The 19,890-nt window shown below is 36.3% G+C and overlaps 1 long non-coding RNA gene across 1 annotated transcript; it reads right to left on the reverse strand.

The window, feature by feature from the left end:
- Nucleotides 1-566: 566 nt before the first annotated feature.
- On the reverse strand, nt 567-19,332 carry LOC116583432. Its single transcript, XR_004282722.1, has 3 exons — nt 19,280-19,332; nt 19,140-19,146; nt 567-584 (listed from the first exon to the last, which is right to left on the reverse strand). It is a non-coding gene; the product is annotated as an uncharacterized LOC116583432 (long non-coding RNA).
- Between the last annotated feature and the right edge of the window lie 558 nt (nt 19,333-19,890).

The following is a 19,890-nucleotide window of genomic DNA, read 5'->3' on the forward strand; positions in this document are numbered from 1 at the left end:
AAGAATGAAACTCGACGATTCTCTTACACCATACACAAAGATCAACTCAAAATGGATAAAAGACCTCAACGTGAGACAGGAATCCATCAGTATCCTAGAGGAGAACATAGGCAGTAATCTCTTCGATATCAGCCACAGCAACTTCTTTCAAGATATGTCTCCAAAGGCAAAGGAAACAAAAGTGAAAATAAACTTTTGGGACTTCATCAAGATTAAAAGCTTCTGCACAGCAAAGGAAACAGTCAAAAAAACAAAGAGGCAACCCACGGAATGGGAGAAGATATTTGCAAATGACAGTACAGACAAAAGGTTGATATCCAGGATCTATAATGAACTCCTGAAATTCAACACACATGAAACAGGCAAACATATCAAAAAATGGGAAGAAGATATGAACAGACACTTCTCCCATCAAGACATACAAATGGCTATCAGACACATGAAAAAATGCTCATCATCATTAGCCCTCAGGAGATTCAAATTCAAACCACATTGAGATATCACCTTACACCAGTTAGAATGGCCAAAATTAACAAGACAGGAGACAACATGTGTTGGAGAGGATGTGGAGAAAGGGGAACCCTCTTGCACTGTTGGTGGGAATGCATGTTGGTGCAGCCTCTTTGGAGAACAGTGTGGAGATCCCTCAAGAAATTAAAAATAGAACTTCCCTATGACCCTGCAATTGCACTCCTGGGTATTTACCCCAAAGATACAGATGTCGTGAAAAGAAGGACCATCTGTACCCCAATGTTTATAGCAGCAATGGCCACGGTCACCAAACTATGGAAAGAACCAAGATGCCCTTCAAGGGACGAATGGATAAAGAAGATGTGGTCCATATACACTATGGAGTATTATGTCTTCATCAGATATGATGAATACCCAACTTTTGTAGCAACATGGACGGGACTGGAAGAGATTATGCTGAGTGAAATAAGTCAAGCAGAGAGAGTCAATTATCATATGGTTTCACTTATTTGTGGAGCATAACAAATAGCATGGAGGACACGGGGTGTTAGAGAGGAGAAGGGAGTTGGGGTAAATTGGAAGGCGAGGTGAATCATGAGAGACTATGGACTCCAAAAAACAATCTGAGGGGTTTGAAGTGGTGGGGGGGTGGGAGGTTGGGGTACCAGGTGTTGGGTATTATAGATGGCACAGATTGCAGGGAGCCCTGGGTGTGTTGAAAAAATAATGAATACTGTTTTTCTGAAAATAAATAAATTGAAAGAAATATATATCAAAGTCATACCATGCATCTTTTGGGCCACAATGTGATGACACTAGAAATCAACCATAAGAAAAAAAAAATCTGGAAATAGCACAAATACATGTTGGTTAAATAATATACTACTAAATTATGAATGGGACAACCAAGAATAAATGAGAAATTACATAAAAACAAACAAAAATGAAAACATGGTGGTCTAAAGCCTTTGGGATGCAGCAAAAGTCATTCTAAGAGGGAAGTATATAGCAATACAGGCCTACCTCGGGAAGCAAGATACATTTGAAATAAACAACATAACTTTACACCTAAAGGAGCTAGAAGAAGAACCCAAATCCATTTATTATCCAATAAGGGACATCTCCACTTTGTTACTTCCTGCCACCATAGTCATAAAGCAAGAGCTCCTGTTCCTATTTGTCTGCTTACTGACTCCTTTGCATTATAGGCTTTGTGTGGTCCTTTATGACGCATTGTGCTTCTCATTTCTGGGAAGAACTCTTTTAATAATATTCTTTCAATGTCACTATTCTATGTCATTACACAGTCAATTTTACTAATTAAGACCTGGGCACAATACACTACCTTCTGTTGTAAACATATCTCAAGTGTGTATTTACAACTAGCTGAGAACTAAAAGCACTTAATAAATGACAAATACCTATGTAAATATAAGTTGCTCAACAAACAACTGTTTAACTAAATTGTATTGTATTGGTATATAATCAAAAATGTATATTACAACCTCTTTACATATATAAAATAAAATGAATGGTTTCTGAGAATTCATTATGCATATATTTCAAGCATGCATTCAAACTTCTTTGAAGTTTTGTGACAGTCCTCCTTTATTACTAGATTATAATAATATATATTGTATTACATTTTTAAAAATTCATTACTGAATTATAATTTATATATACTAAATCTCACTTTTTAGATGTACAGTTTTATTAATTTAAACATATATGGTAATGTAACCTCTATTACAGTCAAGATGCAGAATATTTTCAAAAAAAAAAAAAAAAGATGTAGAACATTTTCACCATCACAAAATGTTCCCTCTGTTACCTTATAGTCAGACCTCTCTTTCATCCCAACCTCCTTACCCAGCCCCTGACAAAGACTGCTCTGCCTCTGAGGATAGAGTTTTTGTGTCCCACATTACTTTTGGAAAGTTCTGTATCTCTTTGGAATTCAGAACACTTTGCTCCATTTTCCCTGTTTGTCCTGTGACATCAGCTCTTTGAGGAGTTCCAAAAAATAAATGATATTTTAGATTATCTGAAAGTTCCTCATTTCTTATTGAGGTAGGAATGCTCCTTCTGTTTTATACATCTCAAATGGAAATCTGACTATATTGTCTTTTTAAATATATATTACCATACATATTATCGTGCATTTTAACATGTAAATTAACATGTAATTCCAATAGATAGTTTCATCTTCAGAAAGCAACTCTAATCAACCAACCCTTTTCTTTATCTTGGTTGTTCAATTTTATCATGTCCTCTAAGTCCAAATTACCTTTTTCTTTTCTTTTCTGTTATTTTTTCACTGTTCCAAGATTCATTGTTTAAGCACCACACCCAGTGCTCCATGCAATACATACCCTCTTTAGTACCCACCATCAGGCTCACCTAAGCCGCCATCCTTCTACCCTCCAAACCCCTCAGTTTGTTTCTCAGAGTCCACAGTCTCTCATGATTCATCTCCCCCTCCAATTTATCCCAATTCACTTTTTCTTTCCTTCTTCTAATGTCCTCCATGTTATTCCTTATTCTCCACAAGTAAGTGAAACCGTATAATAATTTACTCTCTCTGAAATATTTCACTTGGCATAATCTCCTCCAGGGAAAGAGCCAAGATTTCCTACAACAGCTGGATGGATAAAGAAGATATGGTCCATACATACAGTGGAATATTATGCCTCCATCAGAAAGGATGAATACCCAACTTTTGCATCAACAAGGAAAGGACTTGAAGAGATTATGCTGAATGAAATATGCCAACCAAATTTTCTTCCATTTTTGTTTACATATTGAACATGTTTCTCTCTCTCTCTCTCTTTTTTTTAGAGATTTGTAAATTTGGGACATTATTTCTGATTTAAATACACTGTATGAAAATAACAATTTCCCTAATGGTTTGAAGCTTAAAAATAAGATATATCAAAACTTCAAAAATTTTTAAAATCTCAGTTTGGCTTAGTGAATATTCAGAGAAAGAGAAAGAAGAAGAGAGAAGAGAGAGAGAGAGAGAGAGAGAGAGCAAGCACTGATTGTAACCAAAGACACATGCTCATTAGGTAGTGTATTAATTGTTTTGTTTTGTTTTGTTTTGTTTCTGGGGGGAATGTCACCATTCCATGAGATTAATCTTTTTGGAAATTTATGCAATTTTTAAATTTGTTTTAATTTCCATTTTGAGATTTGCAATGGATATGTTCTACTCCTTAGAATATTCTACTTTCCATTTTTTATGGTCAATTGGACCTGGCTTATAATTTTGAACAGTATTTCACTATAACAAATGTACTAAGACAATTGCCATATTAAGTTACTGCTCCTCCACGGTTAAATTTATTTTAAACTCTGCATATAAACTCCATTAATTTAGGTTGTGAAGAAAAGTAACTTAAAAAAGTATTTTCCTTCAGTTAATGATAGAATTCTTTGCCAAACTAACTACTTTCCTAACATATAACCATATGGTTCTCTTTTATTCTTAAGAATAGAAGGTCTTTTATTCTCTATATCTCTCTATCATTCAAGTGTTTGATATCACATTCTAAACATAAACTCCCTTTATGCTTTCTGAATATTTTTAGATTTATCATGGTCATCACAAGCATTAATTGAACATTTTAAACATATTATAATTATATAATCTGTTAATGTAACTTTTATTTTGTTTTCCCAATAGGCCAGAGTTAAAAAGTATTTTTTTTTGTAGGTTAATTTAAACCAAATGAGATGGAAGGAGGAAATCTGTACTTTTTCCTAGAAATCTGAAAATCTATAGAATAAAAACAAATAACAAATCTAGATGTTCCAATCATTATCCACTTCTTTAGAAGATTTTTTTTTAAATCATTGCCCATCAGTATCTTTAATTCACTTAATACCCATCTTAAAAATTATTCAATATTTTTATCTTTATGCATACATAAAATGTGGAAAATATGTGTTTAGCTAGGAATGATGAACTGCTAGTTAATTTGTGTTAATGCTGTAAGACTAGTCACTTGAAACTATTTAAGCACACCCTTATGTTTGGCTAACAGAGGTTACAGTATGATTTAACTAAAATGGGTTCCTGATACTAAATTCAAGGCTTACAATTTAGCATGTACTTGTGAGCACTTGTGAGCACATAAACATATTTTATGGTGAGGCAGTTGATAAGTTCCATCTTCATTAAGCCTCATATTTTTTGTGTGTCTAAAAGAATGTTTGAGGGGTACCTTGGTGGATCAGTTGGTTAAACATCTGCAATTGGCTCAAGTCGTGATCCCAGCATCCTGGGATCAAGTCCCATGTTGGGATTACTGTTTGGTGGCAAACCTCCTTCTTCCTCTGCAGCTCCCCTTATTGTGCTCCCTTGCTCTCACTCTCTCTCTCTTTCTCTCCCTCTCTGCCAAATAAAAAGATAATAATAATATCTAAAAAAAAAAAGTGAGAGAGAGAGAGAGAGAGAGAGAAAGATTGGGACTTGACTATCTCTTTAGGAACTTTCTAACCCTAACAGTGCTTAGTTAATCTAGGAACTGATTTAAATAAGTCTATCTGTAAAATTGATAATAATTCATTGGCGTGCTTCTTCTTCCTTTTTTTCTTAAAGACTTTATTTATTTATTTATTTATTTATTTATTTATTTATTTGACAGGTATCACAAGTAGGCAGCGAGGCAGGCAGAGAGAGAGAGGGAGAAGCAGGTTCCCTGCTGAGCAGAGAACCTGATGCAGGGCTCAATCCCAAGACCCTGAGATCATGACCTGAGCCAAATGCAGAGGCTTTGATCCACTGAGTCACCCAGGCGCCCCTGTTTATTCTTCTTTATTGCTATAGATACATACTTGATTTTTAGACACAACGTGTTGTGAGAACAATTGCAAAAATTTCACCTGCCACTCCTCAGTTTTATAAAGAAATATTGAATTGAGGCTGGTAACATTCCCACAGGAAATAAAGAAGCCTGTGTGACAATTTTCTGATCACTGCAGACAAAGAAGATATCTCTTAGCTCTCTTAGCTCTGTAAGAGACATGTATTTACTTCAAGAGAGAACCAAAGACTTGCCTACAGGATTTATTTTTCTCCATCATGCAGTTAAACATTGTTATTTCTGATTTAAAAAAAAAGAAATATTTTACCTTTAAATATGTGCACATTTAATACTCCACATAATAAATTAAATATTAGGCTAAGAATTTCTACTACTTGGAATATTGAAAATAAAATCATCATTGAAGAATCTTAGACATAAGGAATTCTAATGTCCATACAACGGAAGCAATGTGAGGCTTCTTGAGCTATGGTTTGCTATGGTTTGAATGTATGTGTCTCCAGAAAATTCATATCCTGAAATCTTAATACTCAATGTGATTGTAATAGGAGGTGCTTAAGTCATAGAGTGAAGCCTTTATGAATGGGGTTAGTGCCCTTATAAAAGACGAAGCTCTCAAACCCTTTCCACCATATGAGGGAACAATGGAAGGTCAGTGACCTGCCAGATGGCCTCCACCCAACCATGATTTCAGATTTCAGCATCCAGAGGTGTTAGTAATATATTTCTGTTGTTTCTCCCCCCAACCACATCTCTGCACTTCCTACCTTTATTGATGTGGTGTCTTCTCCCCCTTTAGTTGTGGAATTTGTTCTGTGAGTCTTCAGGTTAAAGTCTGGGCTATTTAGAATGATGTGATAGTTATCAAGTTGTGTTCAAGGAATGAGACAAGCCTAGGGTCCTGCTCCACTGTCATCTTAATTCTCTCCATTTTGTTGTTAATAAGTCACACAGTATGTGGACTATTTTGTGTGATACCTTGTAATGGTAGACTAAGTAGACTAAGACACTATTCAAAAGCCAAAGTTCAAACTGTAGTTCTTGGTGAAGATCTAGAGATGGAGGGATTTTTTTGTTTGTTTGTTTTGTTTGTTTGTTTACTTCTAAAAAGGAATAGAAATGAAGAATGGAGATAGTGTTTCTGACTAAAATACTTGAAGAAAAGGATTCTTTGAACAAATGAGTACAAAATCGACACAGCAGAGTTATAATTGAAGTGGAGGAAGTATGGGAAAAGCGTTCTTTGAGAAAACCTATATTATTATGAACTTCAAGAGACATTCAAGTTAGTACTTTCTTTTTTGTCCTTATCCCCACATAATTTTGATATTTTCCTATCTCTTCCCTAAATAACTTGAAATAAGTCCATAACTTTTGGTACATTAGTCTTGTACGGGCTGAAGGATCACTGTAGCAGGAGAAAAGAAAGCATATTATACCACATTCCATTTAAGATACAGCTAGAAAGAGTAATTTTCCCATTGGGTTTTATTTGAAATAACATGTGGTGATAGAGTGTTTCAATGATGTTAAGTAACTCTGTCTAATTCCAATTTTGAGGTTCAATGAGTGATAATCAAATCAACATAAGTTAATTAAACTTCTTCCTTAAGAATGGAAGGAGTAGTCCTGGAATTATTGTATGTTACATTTTCTTAAGGATAGATACCTTTGTGTTGACCAGAATTAGCAACCATAGTAAATCTTCATCAATGTTGTTGACTGATGACAAAAATTACTATGTTTGGGAATGTTCTACCTTATGATGCAGAATTTTCTATCATTACAAAGACTTAAAGTGCCACGTACTCACGTTCCAATATCCCATTGCCATAAGAATGCAGTAATATGACCTAATATTGACTAACCAAATGCATTGTCTCAGGTTTTGAACCATTAAAAAACTGGCAAAGGGAGGCAAAACATAAGAGACTCAATTATAAGGAACAAATTGAAGGTTGCTGGAGGGAAGGTGGCTGGGGAGTAGGATAAGTGGGTGGTGGACACTAAGGAGGGCATGTGATGTAATGAGAACTGGGTATTACATAAGAATGAAGAATCACTGACCTCTACCTCTGAAACTAATAATGCACCATATGTTAATTGAATTTAAATTGTAAAAAAAAAAATAAAAAAAGAAGAAGAAACAACTGGTTAGAAGAGGTGGGACCACTGCATAAATGATTGTGATGACAATACAGTAGTAGAAGTAGATACATCCAATGTCTAGAGGGTGTAATAGCATTAGATCTAGCAGTGCCATTAATCAGTGTTCTTGTTAATGACTGTAGCAGATTGTGCTGTCTGTGAGCCTGTGAGCAGTAGCAATAACCATTTTTTAAAGAAACCTAACACTATGGCATTATTTGGTGCATAGTTTCTGGCACATGGACTCTACGCTTGGTTTTTTTTGTCTTCCTAGAAATCCTTTGAGCTTTCAAATATCCTCAAGAGATATCCTCTATTTAAATTACTCAGAAGTGATTTCTGTTGCTTAAAACTGAAAACACATTTCACACAATAATCAAGAAATAAAATCATCTGCTCTTAGTCTGTACATAAAACATTGTTTACTAAACAGTTATTTAAATATGACTGATGGTAAATTTGAGTCTTATAATATAAACATTAATTGCAACTCTGTCTTTAACCATCACTCACAGTATTTCTTTGGGAACCACATGAATTACATGTAATATTGCACATAATAAACTGCAAAAAATGAAATCCATAATGCTAGTAAGAGTTTTAGACTTAATTCTGTAAAGTCTCCTTAGATATCTGATAGTGTATCATCTCTGTCAATCTCTCTATCTCGAATTGGTTGGCTGAGAAGATGGCTGGGTAGGAGAACCCTAGAGTCTCCTTGTTTCACAGATATAACTACATAACACCCATATCTGCATAAATAACCCAGGAAACACCCAAATACTGGCAGAACAAACTCCATGGCTAAAGTCAGGGAAAAGGCTACATCAAAGCAGGTAGGAAGGGTGAACACATGGCCTGGGAGCAAAATGGACCATGACTTTCCATGGTGGGGAGGTTTATAGTGGTGTGGAGAAGGGCAGAATACAGACTTTTGTACCAGGGAGCCCACAAACAGGGAGGACAAATATCTAATATCTGCCTCTGAAAGTGAGTGGCATCAAATTTTGCGAGTTTCTAAAACCAGCAAGACTTAAAGACTGAACTTTCAAAAATCCATAGCATTAACTTTGGTAGAGCCTAGAATACATTAGGAAACAGTGCTCAACATTAAAGATATAGAGCTACAAACAGTATTTTCAGATACATTGTAGAACCAGCAGTTTAAAAAATGCTGGGGACAGAGAGGAAGAAAAGTGATTTGCTCATCTCAGGCCATGGCCCAGAGACACAAGAATCATTGGGAGCCTTCTAGGAAAAAAGGAGTTGTCAAGCACCATTTTCTTTCCCTTCTCCCCAGCATAAATAACTGCCACCTGTGGGAGCCAGTGCTACAATGACTTTATACCTAACTTATTTTCACCACGTCCTCCTCGCCACAGTTCAGTGGATCCACCCTTCCCAGATGCACTTGCCTTGGTTCCTCTGCTGTGGACTCCCTCTCCCAGAAGACCTACAAAAACCCTACTGACATCAGATTTCCCAATCCCCATATTGTGTGAGACATCAGTTCCAGTAGCAGCAGTGGCAAGTATCCTTTTGAAAGCAGATCACCACACACCTTGTTAAAACACACACCATCCCTGTTGGGGACAAAACACTGACAACAATAGGCAGAGAGTCTCTGCAGACAACTGGCCTGAACAATAGAACACACACAATACACATAGGAGACACTGCCAGATATACCAAGTCTTGGGGAGCAAGAAACACTCCATTATAGGGCACTGAAAGACTTCTTCATCAAACTATTATCATGAAGAGCAAGAGAAGTAGCTGACGTTCCTAACACATAGAAACAGACACAGAAAGCCAAAGAAAATGAGTCAGAGAAACATATATCAAGAGAAAGAACTGGACCAAGCCATAGCAAGATATCAAAATGAAAAAGCATAAATAATATTCTTAACAGAGAATTTAAAATAATGACCATAAAGATACACACTAGACTGAAGAAAAGAGTGGTGGACATCAGTGAGACCCTAAACATAACGACATAAAGGAACTGATAAGAGATAAGAACAAAATAAGTAAGATTAAAAATATACTGGACAGAAAGAAAATAGGCTGGATGAAGCAGAGAAATCAATTAACAACATGGAAGACAGTAATGGAAAGTAACAACACAGAGCGAAGGAGAGGAAAGAAAATCATACAAATTTAGAATAGTCTTAAGGAACTCAGTGACTCCATCAAGCATCATAAAATTCACATTACAGGGATCTCAGAAGATAGAGGTAAGGGGGGCAGGAAATTTATTTGAAGAAATATAACTGAAACTTCCCTAATCTGAGGAAGGAAACAGAGATCTAGCCAAGAGGCACAGAATTCCCCCCCTTCCAGAAACTCAACTCAAAGATGTGCACAACAGGACACATAATAATTGGAATGACAAAAAGCAGGAAAAAAAAAACAAAACATGTTAGCCATTCTAACTGGTGTAAGATGGTATCTCATTGTGGTTTTGATTTGTATTTTCCTAATGCCAAGAGATATGGAAATTTTTTTTTCCATGTGTCTATTGGCTCTTTATATGTATTCTTCAGAGAAGTGTCTGTTCATGTCTTTTGCACATTTCTTGATTGGATTAGTTTTGGGAGGGGATGCTGAGTTTGATAAGTTCTTTACAAATCTTGGATACTAGCCCATTATCTGTTATGTCATTAGCAAATATGTTGGAGGCCATGGCATGGTTGGAGTCGAGGATCAAACCAGGCCCTGACTTCTGTCTCCTTTAAAGTCTGGACACCTTGACAGGGGTTAAGGATGGGAAAGTTGAGTAACACTGAGAAAGGGTCTGTGCTATGTGTCATGCACTCGCCTACGTGACTTCTCACACCCTCTCCCTACAGAAGGGAATAATGTGGTCAGGGTCATGAATTCTTAGTTGGTCCTTTTTGTTCTTGTACCTCCCATAACCCACTCCCTGGTTGATTGTCTTGGCTTTAACTGAGACTACCTGGCATCACGAGGTTTGCTTGTAGTTAATGTAAACTTGTTATAGGAACTTGTGGTCATCTGACTAGATACTGATGTATTACTCCTTCTATTGTGGTCTGCCTTATAAATGCTTGTAAGGTGTGGAATAAAATCAGCACTGTTGGGCATCATCTTGTGTCCCTTCTGCCCCCATCTCTTTTTCTCTTAATTTCTTTTCACCATCCTCTTACCCTCACGTTTCCTGGTCGATTTGTTGCACCAGCTGTGACACAAATATCTTCTCCCATTCCATGGATTGCTTTTTAGTTTAGTTGACTATTTCCCTTGCCATGCAGAAGCTTTTTATCTTACTTGGTATTTACTCCAAAGATTCAGATTTAGTGAAAATGAGAGTCAGATGCTCCCCAATGTTCATAGCACCAATGTCCAATAGCCAAACTGTGGAAGGAGAATAGATGTCCCTCAACAGATGAGTGGATAAAGAGGATGTGGTTCATATATACAATGGAATATTATTCAGTCATCAGAAAGGATGAATACCTACCATTTTCATCAACATGATGGAATCTGAGGGTATTATGCTAAGTGAAATAATCAGAGAACCATTATAATATGGTTTCACTGGAACTGGAGGGTATTATGCTAAGTGAAATAACTCAATCAGAGAACCATTATCATATGGTTTTCTTCATATGTGGAATATAAAAAATAGCACAGAGGATCACAAGGAATGGAAATAAAAATGGAAGAAATTACAGAGGGAGACAAACCATGAGAGACTCTTGACTCCAGGAAACAAACTGAGAGTTTTGTAAAGGGAAGTGGGTAGGAGGATGTGATGTGATGAACAATGGTGTTATACACAAATAATGAATCATTGAACACTACACCAAAAAGCAATGATGGACTATATGTGGGCTAACTGAATTTAAAATGAAATGAAATAAAATAAAATAATAAAATCAAATCAAATAAAACATTTTAAATCAGCAAGAAAAAGGAATATAGTTACATACAGGGGAAACCCCATAAGTTTCTCAGCAAATTTTTCAGCAGAAAGTTTGCAGGTCAGAAGAGAGTGGCATGATATACTCGAAGTGCTGGAAGGGAAAATGTGCAGCCAAGAATAGTGTATACATGAAACAGTTAATAAAAAGAGAAACAATCAATAGAAATACAATAATACTTGGGATCCTTAACACCCCATTTACTATGAGGAGTAGGTAATCTCAACAGAAAATCAACACAGAAACAGTAGCTTTGAATTACACACTGAACCAGATGTATTTAACAATCATATTCAGAATTCATCCTAAAACAGCAGAATTTGTGTTCTATTCAAGTGCACATGAAATATTTATCCAAAAATATCACACATTAGTCTCAACAAGATCAAAAAATAAATAAATAAAAGCCATACAATGCATCTTTTATGACTGTAACACTATGAAACTAGAAATCAACCACAAGAAAAAAATCTGGAAAGACCACGAATACATGGAAGCTAAATAACATACTATTAAAAAATAAATGGGTCAGCCAAAAAATCAAAAACAAACATGGGAAAATAATGAATAATGGCCCAAATATTGGGCATGAAGCAGAAGTGGTTCTAAGAAGGGAATTTATAGTAACACAGGCCTACCTCAAGAAGCAAAAATATATGTATATATCAAATAAACAACCTAATCTTACAACTCAAGGAACCAGAGGAAAAAAAAATAAAAAAAATTACTAATGAAAGAGGAAAAATAACAACAAACAACATAGATATAAAAGTGTATCAGAATATTATGAAAACCTATATGCCAACAAATTGATCAACTGAGAAGAAATGGATAAATTCCTAGAAGCATATAACCTACCAAAAGTAAATCAGGAAGAAATATAAAATATAGTAGACCAACATCAGCAATGAAATTGAATCAACACATTAAAACAGGGGGGAGGCAAGATTGTGGCAGAGTAGGGGAAATCCTTTCATCTGGTCCCTTGAATTTAGCTGAATATCTATCAAACCATTCTGAACACACATGAATTCAGCCTGAGATGTAAGAAAATATATCTGGAACTCTACAAGCAGGAAAATGACTGCGTTTTGCAAGGTAATAGGTGCAGAATCATTACTCTGAGGTGGGAAAATATTGGAAGATAAATGGAGGGGGGGAACCTCCATAAACAGCCTATCAGAAAGTGATATAACACTGGAATGCAAAATCAGAACCCTTGGAAATCTCCTCCAGTGAGATACATAACTTTCTGAAAGGAGCACAGTAGAGAATTCTAGATGGGTCATTGTGGTTTCAGGATTCCAGGAGACACAGACAGAACAGGGATGCCTGAACTGATAGAGTGCCCAAGCAGTGGAGTGGGGAACTGGTTATGGTCATTGATCCCAGAAGGGAATTTTAGCTTGGGCCACCATATACTGAGAGCTGGTAGGGAGACCACTCTTTGCTTGAGCACCCTGAAAGGGACTGAAAAGTGTGGGTCATTTACCATCCCCTGGGAGGGATGAAGCACCTGAGCCCATGACTGGGCAACAGCTCTCAGGGTGTCAGTGGCCCCAGAAAGAACAGTAGGCTGGCACTCAGGCATGTCCTGGGAGCAGTAGAGCAGGGTGTATGCTCAAGCCAACAACCACTTGCAGTAGCAAAAACATAAAGGGCAGTGACACTTGTGGGGTCCTGAGACTCCCCTGCTAGAATTGCACTGGGAAAAAACCACAATGAGTTTGCAGAATTTGGTGCACACAGACGTGGAGACAGTTTGACTTGGAGGGTTTATTGAAAAGGGGAGAATATGATCTTGCAGCTCTGGGCCAGAGATCCCACATGGCCATTTTTGCTCTGACCCTCTAAAGAGGTGTAGAAAGCCACTAGGGAAAAAAAGCCACAGAGTTGACCAGCTCACATTGAGCCCTTCCTCCTGACAAGGGGTGGGGAAACCCCATCCAAGCAAAGAACAGAACAGCAGGCCCCTCCCCCAGAAGACAGACTGGAAAAATAGGTGAATGGCAAGCTTATGGATCCCAAAGGAGTGTAAAACTCCAGCACCAGGGGAAAATAATATATTGAGCTCCAGATCTTTCCTCATGACTCATTTATACTTCAGTCTAAAATTGTCCATATTTTTACTTTTTCTCATTTCAACTAGATTATTATTTTGCCAACTTATGTTTTTAAGTCGCTTTTAAACTTTTTTCCACATATGTATTTTATATATTTATGCCTCATTCTAGTACTTTTTTCATTCTATTCAATATAGAATTCAATATATTGAATTCTATTATATATATATATATATATATATATATATATATATATATATATATATTCCAGTTGTGGGATATAGCAATTTCTAACAAAGAGACCAAAATTCTGTTGGGAAGAAATAGATCATCCTACTTTTTCCACCATGTGAGATTATAATTTCTATTCTCTCCTCTTTTTCTTATTGTTTTGTTTCATTTTTGCTATGTTTTCTTTTCTATGGCTGCTTCTGACCACTTCCAATTTTTTCTAGGGTGCATTCTACTTGGGTTGTGGTTGCTGTTTTGGACTCTGTTCATTCACACACCCATCCTTCTCTGGGCAGAATGACTAGAAGGAGGAATCTACAACAAAGGAAGAACCAGAAGCAATGTTCTCTGCCACAGAGCTAATTGATATGGATATAAGATGTCAAAGATGGAATTCAGGGTAATAATTATAAAGTTAATAACTAGGCTTGAAAGAAAGCATGCATGACAATACAGAATCTCTAAGGGCAGAAATGAGATCTAATCAGGCAGAACTTAAAAATGCTATGAATGAAATGTAGTCTAAATTGGATGCTCTACAGCTAGGATCAATGAGGCAGAACAGAGAATAAGTGATCTAAAGGCTGGTGGAAAAGAAGGAAGTCGAGGAAAAGGGAGAAAGGCAACTAATAGCCCATGAAGAAGGCCTTCAAGAATTTAATGATGCCTTGAAAACAATGTTAGGATTATTGGGATCCCAAAGCGGGTGGAAAGAAAGAGGGCTAGAAGGTATATTTTAGCAAATCATAGCTGATAATTTCCCTAATCTGGGGTTCCTGGGTGGCTCAGTGAGTTAAAGTCTCTGCCTTCGGCTCAGGTCATGATCCCAGGGTCCTGGGATTGAGCCTCACATCGGTCTCTCTGCTCCAAGGAGAACCTGCTTCCTCCTCTCCTTCTGCCTGCCTCTTTGCCTACTTGTAATATCTGTTTGTCAAATAAATAAATAAAATCTTAAAAAAAGAAATTCCCTAATCTGGGGAAGAAAACAAGCATTCATGTCCAAGAGACAGAGAGGACCCCTCCCAAAGTCAATAAAAACGGATAAACACCCTGAAATATAATAGTGAAGCTTGCAAATATTAGAGCCAGAGAAGCTATCCTGAGAGAAGTTAGGGAGAGAATGTTTCTCAGGAATGGAGGGAGGAACATCTGAATAACATCAGACCTATCCACAGAAACCTGTCAGGCCAGAAAAAGCTGGCATGATATATCCATGAGCTACTCATCCATAATATACTCATTCTAATTGAGAAAAACATACAGCCAAGAATACTTTATCCAGCAAGGCTGTCATTCAGGACAGAAGAAGGGATAAAGAATTTCCAAGACAGACAGAAACTAACAGAATATGTGACCATTAAGCCACCACTGCAAGAAATTTTAAGGGGGATTCTGTAAGTGAAGAGAGACCCAAGAGTAACATAGACCAGAAAGTAACAGAGACAACCTACAGAAACAGAGACTTTACAGACAATACAATGGCATTAAATTCATATCTTTCAATAGTTATCCTGAATGTGAATGCGCTAACTGCTCTGACCAAAAGATACAGTGTATCAGATTGGATTAAAAAAAAAAAGATTAAAAACCATCTATATGATCCATATGCTGTTTATAAGAGACTCATCTTAGACCTAAAGACACCTCCAGACTGAAAGTAAGGGGATGGAGAACAATTTACCATGCTAATGGACCTCAAAAGAAAGCTGGGGTAGCAATCCCAATATAAGACAAATTAAATTTTAAATCAAAAACCATAGTAAGAGATGTAGATGGACACTATATCATCTCAAAGTGTCTATCCAACAAGAAAATCTAGCAATTTTAAATATCTATGCCCCTAACATGGGAGCAGCCAATTACATAAACAACCCAAAGCACTCCACTCTCAGCAATGGACTCTCAGCAATTAAGGACAGATCATCTAAGCAGAAAATCGACAAAGAAACAAGAGCTTTGGATGACGCATTGAACCATAAGGACTTCATGGATATATACAGAACATTCCACCCTAAAACAACAGAATACTCATTGATCTTTTATACACATGGAACTTTCTCTAGACTAGATCATATACTGGGTCACAAATCAGGTCTTAACCAATACCAAAAAACTGAGATTATTCCCTTCATATTTTCAGACCACAAATCGTTGAAGCTGGAACTCAATCACAAGAAGAAATTTGGAAGGAACTTGAACTCTTGGAAGTTAACGAGCATCCTGCTAAAGAATGAATGGGTCAGCCAGGAAATTAAAGAAGAAATTAAATAATTCATGCAAGCTAATGGGAATGAAAGCACATCAATAAAAAACCTATGGGTTACAGCAAAGGCGGTCCTTAGAGGGAAGTACATAGCAATCCAAGCCTCTCTCAAAAAATTAGAAAAATCCCCAATACACAAACTAAGCTTATACCTAATGGACCTGAAGAAAGAACAGCAAATAAAGCCTAAACCAAGCAGGAGAAGAGAAATAATAAATATTAGAGCAGAAATCAATGCAATAGGAACGAGAAGAACAGTAAAACAGAAAAACAAAACTAAAAGCTTGTTCTTTGAAAAAATTAATAAAATTGATAAACCCCTAGCCAGACTCATCCAGAGAGAGAGAGAGAGAGAGAGAGAGAGAGAGTACACAAACTAATAAAATCATGAATGAAAGGGGAGAGATCACAACTAATACCAAGGAAATACAGACAATTATTATAAAATATCATGAGCAACTATATATCAAAATATTAGGCAATTTGAAAGAAATGGATGTGTTTCTGAAAACTTACACCCCAATGTTTATAGCAGCAATGTCCACAACAGGCGAATGATAGAAAGAGCTGAGATGTCCTTTGACAGATGAATGGATATAGAAAATGTGGTTCATATTTACAATGGAATACTATTCAACCAACAGAAACCTACCATTTGCATCTATGTGGATGGAACCAGAGGGTATTATGCTTAGTGAAATAAGTCAATCAGAGAAAGATATTATATCATTTCATTCATATGTGGAATATAATGAATAGTGCAAGAGACAACGGGGAAGGGAGGGAAAACTAAGTGGGAAAAAATCAGAGAGAGACAAACCATGAAAGACTCGAATCTAGGAAACAACTTGAGGGTTTTGGAAAGAGAGGTGTGCGGGGGGAACTAGTAGCTGGTTATGGACATTGAGGAGGGCACATGATGGGATAAGCACAGGGTGTTATATGCAACTAATGAATCATTAAATGTTATATAAAAATGATGATGTATTATATGTTGTTTATTTGGATTTAAATTAAACAAACAAACAAACAAACAAAAGCCTCGAGAAAACAAAATGCCAGGATGCAAGGGTGTTTTACTATTTGCAAAACAATAAACATGATGTGTCACATTAGCAAGAGAATTAATAAAAAACATATGACTATTTCAAGATGCAGAAAAAGCACTTGACAAAGTACAACATCCATTCGTGATAAAAACCCTCTGCAAAGCAGGTGTAGAGGAAATGTATCTTATCATAATAAAGGGTTTGTATGGAAAACCCATGGTCAACATCATATTAAAATGTGAAAAACTGAGAGCTTTTCCCCTAAGGTCAGGAACAAGACATCCTTCAAGTCCTAGCTACAACAATTAGACAACATTTAAAAAAAGGGCATTCAAATTTTAAGGAAGATCTAAAAGTCTCACAATTTGCAGATGACATGTTACTCTCTATAAAAAACCCTAAAGACCACCAAAAATGTATTACAAATGATACATGAATTCAGTAATGTCACAGGATACAGAATCAATGTACAGAAATCTGTTGCATTTGATACACTGATAATGAGGCAACAGAAAGTTAAATTAAGAAAACAATCTTATTGGGACACCTGGGTGGCTCAGTGACTCAGGTCATGAGATGGAGACTTGTCTGAGGTTCCCCACTCAGCAGGGAGTCTGTTTGTCCCTCCGCCTTGCTTGTCCTTGTACTCTCTCTCTCTTAAATAAACAAATAAAATCATTTTTAAATAAAAGAATCTTATTTAAAGTTGCTCCAAAGGGGCGCCTGGGTGGCTCAATGGGTTGAGCTGCTGCCTTCGGCTCAGGTCATGATCTCAGGGCCCTGGGATCGAGTCCCGCATCGGGCTCTCTGCTCAGCGGGGAGCCTGCTTCCTCCTCTCTCTCTCTGCCTGCCTCTCTGCCTACTTGTGACCTCTCTCTGTCAAATAAATAAATAAAATCTTTAAAAAAAATAAAGTTGCTCCAAAAATCATAAAATATCTAGTAAGAAACTTAAGCAAAGAAGTAAAAGACATGTACTCTGAAACTATAAAACTGTGGTGAAAGAAATTCAAGATGATACAAAGAAATGGAAGGACATGGGTTGGAAGAACAAATATTGTTAAAAATGATCATACTACCAAAGCAATCTATACACTTAAGGCAATCTCTATAAAAATACCCAGAGCATTTTTCCCAGAACCAGAATAATCCATCATAAAATTTGTATGGAACCACAAAAGATTTTGAAGAGCCAAAGCACTCTTGAAAAAAAAAAAAAAAAAAAAAAGAACTGGAGGTATCACAATTCTGGATTTCAAGTTCTATTACAAAGTGGTAGTAACTAAAACAGTATGGTACTGGCATAAAAATGGGCAGATATATCAATAGAAAAGAACAGAAAACCCAGAAGTAAATCCATAATTATATGATCAAGTAATCTTTTATAAAGGAGGCAAGTTATGCAATGGAAAAGAGACAGTGTATTCAATAAGTGATGTTAGGAGAAATGGATAGCCACATGCAAAAAAAGGGGGGGAAGAAAGAAGGAAAGAGAGAAAAGAAAAGACAGAAATAAAGAAGAGAGGAAAGAGAGGAAGAGGGAAGGAAGGAAGGAAGGAAGGAAGGAAGGAAGGAAGGAAGGAAGGAAGGAAGGAAGGAAAGAAAGAAAGAAAGAAAGAAAGAAAGAAAGAAAGAAAGAAAGAAAAAACTGGACCACTTTCTTTCACCATACACAAAAATAAACTCAAAATGCATTAAGTACATAAATATGAGACCTGAAACCATAAAAACCCTTGAAGAGAGAACAAGTGGTAAAGTCTATGACATTGGCTGTAGCAACATTTTTCTAGATATGTCTCCTGAGGCAAGGGAAATAAAAACAAAAATAAATTATTGAGAGTACATTGAAATAAAATGTTTTTGCATGGTGAAGGAAATAATCAACAAAACAAAACAAAAAACAACCTGAATGGGAGAAATATTTTCAAATAACATATCAAAGGGATAGTATCCCCAATATATAAAGAACTTATAAAACTGAACACCCAAGAAACAAATAATCCAGTTAAAAAATGGGCAGAAGACATGAATAGACAGTTTTCCCAAGAAGACATAAAGACGGCCAACAGACATATGAAAAGATGCTCAACATCACTCATCATCAGGGAAATAAAAATCAAAATCATGACAAGATACCACCTCACACCTATAGGAATGGTTAAAATGAACAAATCAAAGCTCTAATGACTTATCACCTCATAGCTATCAGAATAGCTAAAATCCATAACACAAGAAAGAAGTGCTGACAAGGAAGTGGAGAAAAAGGAACACTTTTGTACTGTTGGTGGCAGTGCAAGCTGATAGAGCCACTCTGGAAAAACAGCATGAAGGTTCCTCAAGAAGTTAAAAATAGAATTACTCTATGAGCCAGCAAAGTAAACCAGTCAAAGCAAGACAAATACCATATGATCTCATTCATATATAGAATTTAAGAAACAAAACAACAAGCAAAGAAAAGAGAGAGAGACAAACCAAGAAACAGACTCTCAGGTACAAAGTACAAAGTGATTTTTATCAGAGGGGCATTGGGTGGCTGGATCGGGGAAATGGGGAAATAGGGGATAGGGATTAAAAAGTGCACCTATTATGAAGAAAAATAAATAAAATAATTAGAAAAATAAGAAACTAAAAAATCAATCTTTCTTTCTCTCTCTCTCTCTCTCTCTTCCTCTCCCTCTCTCATTTTCCAGATTCTCAATTTTTTCTCACAGAAATATAAAGTGATTCAATTTTTCAAAAGATTTATGCTAATTTCTACTAGTTCCCGGGAGCACAGCATATAAAAAGATGGAAGGAAGGTAAAGAAAGATTTATTTGTCTCTAGGTAAATTGTTGAAAACACCAAAAATCAAGATAATTTCTAATAAAACCTACTTATGGGAACCGATAA

Source organism: Mustela erminea, chromosome X (genome assembly GCF_009829155.1).
Source record: "Mustela erminea isolate mMusErm1 chromosome X, mMusErm1.Pri, whole genome shotgun sequence".
Classification (NCBI taxonomy): domain Eukaryota; kingdom Metazoa; phylum Chordata; class Mammalia; order Carnivora; family Mustelidae; genus Mustela; species Mustela erminea.